The sequence below is a fragment of the Lactuca saligna genome, chromosome 4 (genome assembly GCF_052625555.1).
Source record: "Lactuca saligna cultivar CGN05327 chromosome 4, ASM5262555v1, whole genome shotgun sequence".
NCBI classification, from domain to species: domain Eukaryota; kingdom Viridiplantae; phylum Streptophyta; class Magnoliopsida; order Asterales; family Asteraceae; genus Lactuca; species Lactuca saligna.
In genome coordinates, this window is record NC_136420.1 from 325,411,604 (window position 1) to 325,420,302 (window position 8,699).

Sequence of the window (8,699 nt, forward strand, 5' to 3'; positions counted from 1 at the left end):
TTCATAAGCACTCATGAACGTTGCAGCAACCCTTGCTATGTCTAACACCATTTAGACAATCTACACACCAATTCATGACAATCTTCATTCATATCTACTTCCAACATATGAACGATTGTGGACAATTTGAATAATTCGATTATTCCTAATAAACTCAATTATTCTGGAAGTCAAAACATGCAAAGTGAAACAATAGTTAAACAATTAACATATGACAGTAACTTTACTTATAAATAAAACTCCTTTATTTAATCATCAAATGTTAATTACATTTATCTATTATACGTTTCTAAATACTATCTAATCTATACTAATATCATCCTTCAGCCCAATACTCCTAGCATGCTGCAAGTGCTTAACCCTACTCAGTCCCTTCGTAAGCGGATCTGCTGGGTTATCTTCTGATGATATCCTCTTAACTATGAGTTGTCCTTCTTCTACACGATGTCTAATGAAGTGATATTTTCTGTCGAGATGTCGAGATCTACCTTGATCCCTCGGTTCCTTGGTCAAGGCAACCGCACCTTCATTATCACAGAAAATCTCCATGGGCTCCTTTATGGCAGGCACAACTCCAAGATCACCAATGAAGTTCTTTAGCCATATCGCCTCCTTCGACGCTTCGCTCGCTGCGATGTACTCTGATTCGCACGTTGAATCAGCTACGGTTTCTTTCTTGGAACTCTTCCAAGTTACCGCTCCTCCGTTTAGGGTAAAGACCCAGCCCGACTGCGAACAGTAGTTGTCCCTATCGGTCTGAAAACTGGCATCACTATACCCTCACACCTTCAAGTCATCACTCCCTCCAAGGACTAAGAACCATTCTTTCATCCTCCGAAGGTACTTAAGGATGTTCTTCACCGCAATCCAATGTGCTTTGCCAGGGTTCCCTTGATATCTGCTAACCATGCTCAAAGCGAAGGCTGCATCAGGGCGAGTACAAGTCATAGCGTACATGATTGAGCCAACTGCGAAAGCATATGGTATTCGGCTCATTTCTTCTATTTCAGCTTCGGTACTCGGACTTTGAGTCTTACTCAACTTGGCATTACCTTGTATCGGTAGTTCTCCCTTCTTTGAGTTCTCCATACTAAAACGTTTTAGTACCTTCTCTAAATAAGTATTCTGACTAAGTCCAATTAGTCTCTTACTTCTTTCTCTTACTATCCTTATTCCCAAAATGTAAGAAGCCTCTCCGAGGTCCTTCATAGCGAAACACTTCCCGAGCCAGGACTTGACTTCCTGCAGAGTCGGGACATCATTTCCTATGAGTAATATGTCATCGACATATAGAACGAGGAAGCTTACTATACTCCCACTGGCTTTGACATATACACAAGATTCATCTTCGCTTCGTACAAATCCAAACTCTTTGACTTTCTCATCGAAGCAAAGATTCCATCTGCGAGACGCTTGCTTAAGTCCATAAATGGACTTCTCAAGCTTACACACTCTATTTGGATGCTTCGGATTCACAAACCCCTCTGGCTGAGCCATGTAAACATCCTCAGCCAACTTTCCGTTAAGGAAGGCGGTCTTGACATCCATTTGCCAAATCTCATAATCATGAAATGCGGCAATTGCTAGCATTACTCTAATAGATTGAATCTTCACAACTGGTGAGAAGGTCTCATCATAGTCAACTCCTGGAGTTTGAGTAAAGCCCTTCGCAACCAATCGCGCTTTATACGTGTGTACGTTTCCATCCACGTCGGTCTTCTTCTTGAAGATCCACTTGCACCCAACGGTCTTACATCCAAACTTGGTTATCGTACATGGATTGGATCTCGCTATCCATTGCCTCTTTCCATTTCGCAGACTCTGGGCCTGCCATGGCTTCCTTATAGCTATTAGGTTCATCAAGATTTACTAGTGTACCATCACTAATATATGTGTCCCCTTCGGTAGTAATATGAAAACCATAAAACTGGGGATGAACTCTAACTCTATCGGAACGTCTAAGAGGTAAGGATTCGTCAATCGGTTCAACCGGAGTTTCCTCCTCGGGTTGAATGCCAGAGGTAGAGGTTCCTTCATCTATCGACTCTTGAATCTCTTCAAGTTCGATTTGCCTCCCACTGTCTCCTTGGCTTATGAGTTCTCGCTCTCGGAAAACTCCTCTCCTCGCAACAAAGACAACATTGTCTTTCGGTCTATAGAAGAGATATCCAAAGGATGTCTGCGGGTATCCGATGAAAATACATCGCTCACTTCGAGGTTCATGCTTGTCGTGAGTATCTCGTCTTACGAAAGCCTCGCAACCCCAAACCTTTATATGTGCCAACGAGGGAGCTTTCCCCGTCCACATCTCGTGAGGTGTTTTGGCAACCTTCTTAGTAGGGACTCGGTTAAGGATATGGGCGGCAGTCTCTAAGGCATACCCCCAAAAGAAGATAGGTAGTGAAGCACGACTCATCATAGAGCGAACCATATCCAATAAGGTTCGATTACGCCTTTCTGCCACACCATTCAACTGCGGTGTCCTAGGAGGCATCAATTGTGAAACTATTCCACACTCCTTGAGATAATCGTGGAATTCAAGACTTAGGTACTCTCTTCCTCGATCGGATCGAAACATCTTGATTTTCCTGCCCAATTGATTCTCCACTTCATTCTTGAACTCTTTGAACTTTTCAAAGGTTTCTGACTTTTGCTTGATTAAATAGATATACCCATATCTACTATAATCATCGGTAAAAGTCACATAGAAGCGGTTCCCATCCTTCGTGGTTGATCTAAAGGGTCCACATACATCGGTATGTATTAGGTCCAATAGCCCCTCACCCCTTTCACAAGTATTTGTGAAGGGTGACTTAGTCATCTTTCCAAGTAAACAAGACTCGCATGTGTCATCTTCCCTAAGGTCGAATGACTCCAACACTCCATCCTTTTGGAGTTGGGCTATGCGTTTCTTGTTGACATGTCCAAGATGACAATGCCACAAGGATGCTTTATCCAAACTAGTGGAAGAATCAATATTCAAAACATCATTTCCTAAGTTATCAACAATCATAAAAGTTTCATATATTCCATTACATGGTATAGCTTCAAAGTAAAAGACACTATTTAGATAAGCCATAATAGAACCATTCTCATTATTAAAAGAAAATCTAAATCCTTGTCTATATAAACCATGAAATGAAATGATGTTTCTAGCCATTTCTGGCGAATAGCAACAATTGTTCAAATCTAAACATAAATTATTCCTAAGCACTAAAGAATACACTCCAATCTTGGTAACAGGCGACGATCTTCTGTTCCCCATGATTGGATTGATCCTTCCTTGCTCCACATCCCTACTTCTTCTTAGTCCCTGCACATTTGAACAAATGTGATAACCACAACCGGTGTCAAGAACCCAAGAAATAGCATGATTAGAATCGTTAGATTTAATTGTGTATATACCTGCGAAAGATGGCTTGATCTTTCCTTCTTTGATTGCTTGCAGGTATTCTGGGCAGTTTCTCTTCCAATGTCCTATCTTGTGGCAGTGGTGGCACTCTGCCTCCTTCGGGTTAGGATAGGGCTTAGAGGGATCGACTTTGGTCCCACTAGAAGAGGCACCATCTCGGGCTTTAACCTTGCAATAGTTCTTTGATGAAGCCTTCCTCTTCTTTCCCTTTCCTTGACCAATTGCCAAGACAGGAGCAGTAGACGGATTGGGAGTAGGTGCAACAGACTTGTCTTTGAAGTTGCTCTCAGCAACCCTCAAAATACCTTGGAGTTTGCTTAGGGTGACCACCTCTTTGTTCATGTGGTAGGTCATCCTAAATTGGTTGTACGTCGGAGGCAAAGAGTGAAGCACCATGTCGATCGCCAAGTCTTCCCCAAAGTCAACATTTAACTTGCGAAGGCGATCGACATACCTTTGCATCTTTTGCAGGTGCACGGTAAGAGATTCTCCATGACCCATCTTAGCGGAGATCATGTTAGTGAAAATCTCATAACGCTCTTGTCTCGCGTTTTGGTGGTATCTCTCCAACTAGTCTTGATGCATCTCGTATGGATACATGTCCTCGTAGGACTTTTGGAATTCGGAGTTCATGGTGGCAATCATGATGCAATGTACCTTCGTTGCATCTCGCTCATGAGTCTCAAAAGCGGTGATTTCAGCCGGAGTAGCGATTTCGGGGTTGATTTTCTCAAGCTTTTCATCAAGGACATACTCCTTATCCTCGTAGCGACCAATGGTGCGAATGTATCTTATCCATTCGCTAAAGTTCATTCCATCGAAGGTGACCTTTTGGCAAAGGCTCATCAACGTGAAAGAACTCGCAGCAGTGTTGTTTGTGTTCGACATCTATAGAAAGGACAAAGATAGATTAGAATAAGAATCCCTAATTATCACCCAATAAGAAAAATTAGGGTTAGGATCCAACAATAACATTTACACATTAGAAAAGGGATGCCGTAATCTAACATGAAAATAAATTGAAGGTAAGTGAATGACGATTCACTAATTCTCCATTATAAAACCTAGACTATTAGTCCTAAGTGTATTGAGAATTCCTAGGTTCGGATGAGATTCATTGAACTATTCAATGGCATGTTTAAATCTCGATATGCCCCTCTTGTTTGTGACTGGGATGCCGAGGATCACAAAGCGGGTGTGAATTACCATGCAAATTCACGTGGTGCCTTCATTGTAACGATCACCTATTCGATGTGCCGGTAAACCACACACGCTCCATCGAACTATGATAAACAATGAATCGCCCTTTGCCACCTTTGCTTAGAACCAATTAGTGTACCGGTAAACCACACACGCTCCACTAACTTCTTAGCAAGGGTGGAAAGTGTAATTTCATGGGATTGCATCAATTCACTTTTCCTAAAGTAACTAAGATTGGGAAATTTTTAAAACGTGTAGTTACTTTGTATTTCTTATTATACTTTTAATGAGAGGATGTTGCCCTATCCTACCCGTTCGGCTAACGACCCTCCACCAATCAAGCAAGCGGTGGGTGTGAGTGTACACCCATTAAGCGCCATTTTATAGTCCGCAACCTTATACCCACCTTATAGATCAGCTTCGTGAATGAGGCCTACTAACGGTAAGACTAGCATTTAGTTATACATATATATATTATTCTAGTAATATCATATTAGTATAAGGTTGTGTTTTAAACCTTTTAAAATGTAGGGTTTGAAATTTAAGTTGTCTAAATTAAAACCTTTTAATCACAAATATAAATTTCAAAACTTGAGGGCAAGTTTTAAACATTTAAAACATGGAGGATCAAATAACAAATAATTCCAATTAACAATTAATATCCTAATTATCTATATTTGATTTATCCAAGATTTCTTTTAAGATAATTATCAAAATAATTAATCAATTATCATATAAGGAAATTAAATATTTTATTAGATGATAAATATCTTTAATTAGATCAAGATTATAGTCATATATATCAAAAAATCAGATTAGGGTTGATCTAATATGATTAAGATAAGTTTCCATAAGATAAACATGAAAAAATCCCGGTTTTTCCTAATCCTGACGCCCGGACTCGCCGAGTACACAAAGGGACTCGCCGAGTCAGGCCTACTCGCCGAGTCCACTTTGGAACTCGCCGAGTCCATGACTCAGAAACCCAAAAATCGAATTTTGTAGGTTTATTTCAGTTAATCAAGCAACAATTTAAAGAAAACCAAGCTAGGCTCTGATACCACTGATGGGTTTTAGCCATAAGAACTTTCCTATGTGCGCATGCAAAACCCTAATGCTCGGATCTAGGCTTTCTAATTAAACATGCTTTGAATCCAAGACTTCTAATGGCTAATTAGGTTAAATAACAACATTGAAATAGATCTAGAATCATACCTTTGGATTCCTTGTTGATCTTGTTGTCTTGGAGCTTCTAGAGTCACAAATGTCACTCCTCTAATGGCTTACAAACACCAATAGCAAGAAGGAAGATTTAGGAGAGAGGAGAGGGGAGGAATTCGGCTAGAGTATCTCTACTTTAGATGGTGTGTCGAATTCCCTCACCCCTAGGGTCTATTTATACTTGTAGACTCCTTAAGGATTACAGCTTTAACCCTAATTCGATAACTTAGACTTTAAGTTAATCCATATCCTTTCCTTGATAACCCTATGGACGATTTTGGCTTATCCAAGCCCTAGAAATCGTCCATCCTATCATGGATAAGGATTTATAGTCTAAAGTGTAACTATCAAACAATTGACAGTTTATACCCTCTTATTTAATTAATCTCTTTAAGTCACCAAATTAATTCCAATTAATCTATGACTTATATTAATCAAATAACCATATATTATTCCTTATAATATTTGCTCTCTCTTAACAAATCATCCATCAAGTTGCTATGGTGAAGGCAACCCAAAAGGACCATGCACAACCGGATCAAATACTTGCCTAATATAGTTGCAGCCTTAGACACTATTCCAACAGTAAACATCTTCAGCCAACTTTCCATTAAGGAAAGCGGTTTTGACATCCATTTGCCATATTTCATAATCATGAAATGCAGCAATGGCTAACAGAACCCTAATAGACTTAATCTTGACCACTGGTGAAAAGGTCTAATCATAATCAACTCCCGGAGTTTGAGAATAACCCTTTGCTACCAGTCGTGCCTTATAAGTGTGTACATTACCATCCATGTCGGTCTTCTTCTTGAAGATCCATTTGCACCCAACTATCTTACGATTAGGTACATTCTCAACCAAGTTCCAAACTTGATTGTCATACATGGACTGTATCTCGCTATCCATAGCCTCTTTCCATTTAGCAGCCTCAAGGCCTGCCATGGATTCCGTGTAGCTGTTAGGCTCATCCAGATTTACCAGTGTGTTATCACTGATAAGTGTCTCACCTTCTGCAGTAATATGAAAACCATAATAATGCTCAGGTGCATTCCTAACTCTGGTGGAACGCCTTAGAGGTATAGATTCTTCAGTCGGCTCAACAGGAGTTTCCACCTCAGGTTGAGGGGTAGGGTTTGAGGTTTCTTCACCACTTGACTCTTGAATTTCCTCAAGGTCAATTTGCCTCCCACTGTCTCCTTGGCTCATGAATTCTCTCTCTCGAAAGAATCCTCTTCTTGCTACAAAGACCACATTATCACTGGGTCTGTAGAAGATGTAACCAAAGGATTTCCATGGGTAGCCGATAAAAATACACCTTTTGCTTCGGGGTTCGAGCTTATCGTGAGTCTTACGTCTCAAGAAAGCCTCACAACCCCAAATCTTGATGTGACCTAGATTGGGAACTTTTCCAATCCATACCTCGTGAGGTGTTTTGGCAACCTTCTTTGTAGGGACTAGATTAACGATATGGGCAGCAGTCTCTAAAACATACCCCCAAAATGAGATTAGTAGAGAAGCTCGACTCATCATGGAACTAACCATGTCCAACAAGGTCCGATTGCGCCTCTAAGCTACACCATTCAGCTGTGGTGTCCTAGCAGGTGTCAATTGTGAGACAATCCCACATTCCTTAAGATAGTCAAGGAACTCGGTACTAAGATACTCACCACCACGATCGGATCGAAACATCTTAATGTTTTTGCCAAACTGATTCTCCACTTCATGCTTAAATTCTTTGAATTTCTCAAAGGTTTCTGACTTATGATTGATTAGGTAGACATATCCATATCTACTATAATCATCAATAAATGTCACATAGATCCGATTAGCATCCCTTGTGGCGGTTCTGAAGGTTCCACACACATCCGTGTGTATAAGGTCCAACAAACCTTCACCCCTTGCACGAGTGCCAGTAAAAGGTGACTTTGTCATTTTACCAAGCAAACAAGATTCGCAACTATCATCTGACTTTAGGTCAAATGACTCCAAGACTCCATCCTTTTGGAGTTGGCCTATGCGTTTCTTGCTTACATGTCCAAGATGATAATGCCATAAAGATGCTTTATCTAAGCTAGTGGAAGAGTCAATACACAATACATTATTTCCTAGATTATCTACAACAGATACAGTTTCATACACTCCATCACAAGGTAATGCTTTAAAATAAAGAACATTATTAAAGAAAGCATCAATACTCCCATTATTATTATCAAAATAAAAGGTAAAACCTTGTTTATACAATGCGTGAAAGAAAATAACATTTCTTGCCATTTCTGGCGAATAATAACATTTATTTAAATCTAATGTAAACCCACTATTCAGCACTAAGGAATAAAGTCCTATCTTGGTGACAAGTGAAGCTTTCCTGTTTTCCATGATCAAGTTTATCTTTCCCTACTCCACATTCTCACTTCTTCTTAGTCCCTGCAAATCACAACATATGTGAATACCACAACTTGTATCGAGGACCCAAGACTTAGAATGAGGTGAGTTATTAGACAATATAGTGTATATACCTGCATGGTTGGGTTTTACTTTCCCATCCTACAAATCTTGCTGGGACTTTGGGTAGTTTCACTTCCAGTGCGACTTTTCATGGCAATAGAAGCATTCAGCCTCATTAGGGTTAGCAGAAGAAGTGACAAAACCTTTCTTGGTTTTTCTTGAAGAGGAGCCTTCAAGGGTCTTACCGTTGGTACTCTTAGAAGGGTTCTTTCTCTTCTTCCCTTTTCCATCCCCGATTGCCAAGACATTGGCCGCAGTTGGAGTAGGAATAGGAGCAGTAACAATTGACTTACCCTTTAGACCACTTTCGGCGCTCTTCAAGAGTCCTTGAAGTTTTCTGAGGGTGACTTATTCCTTG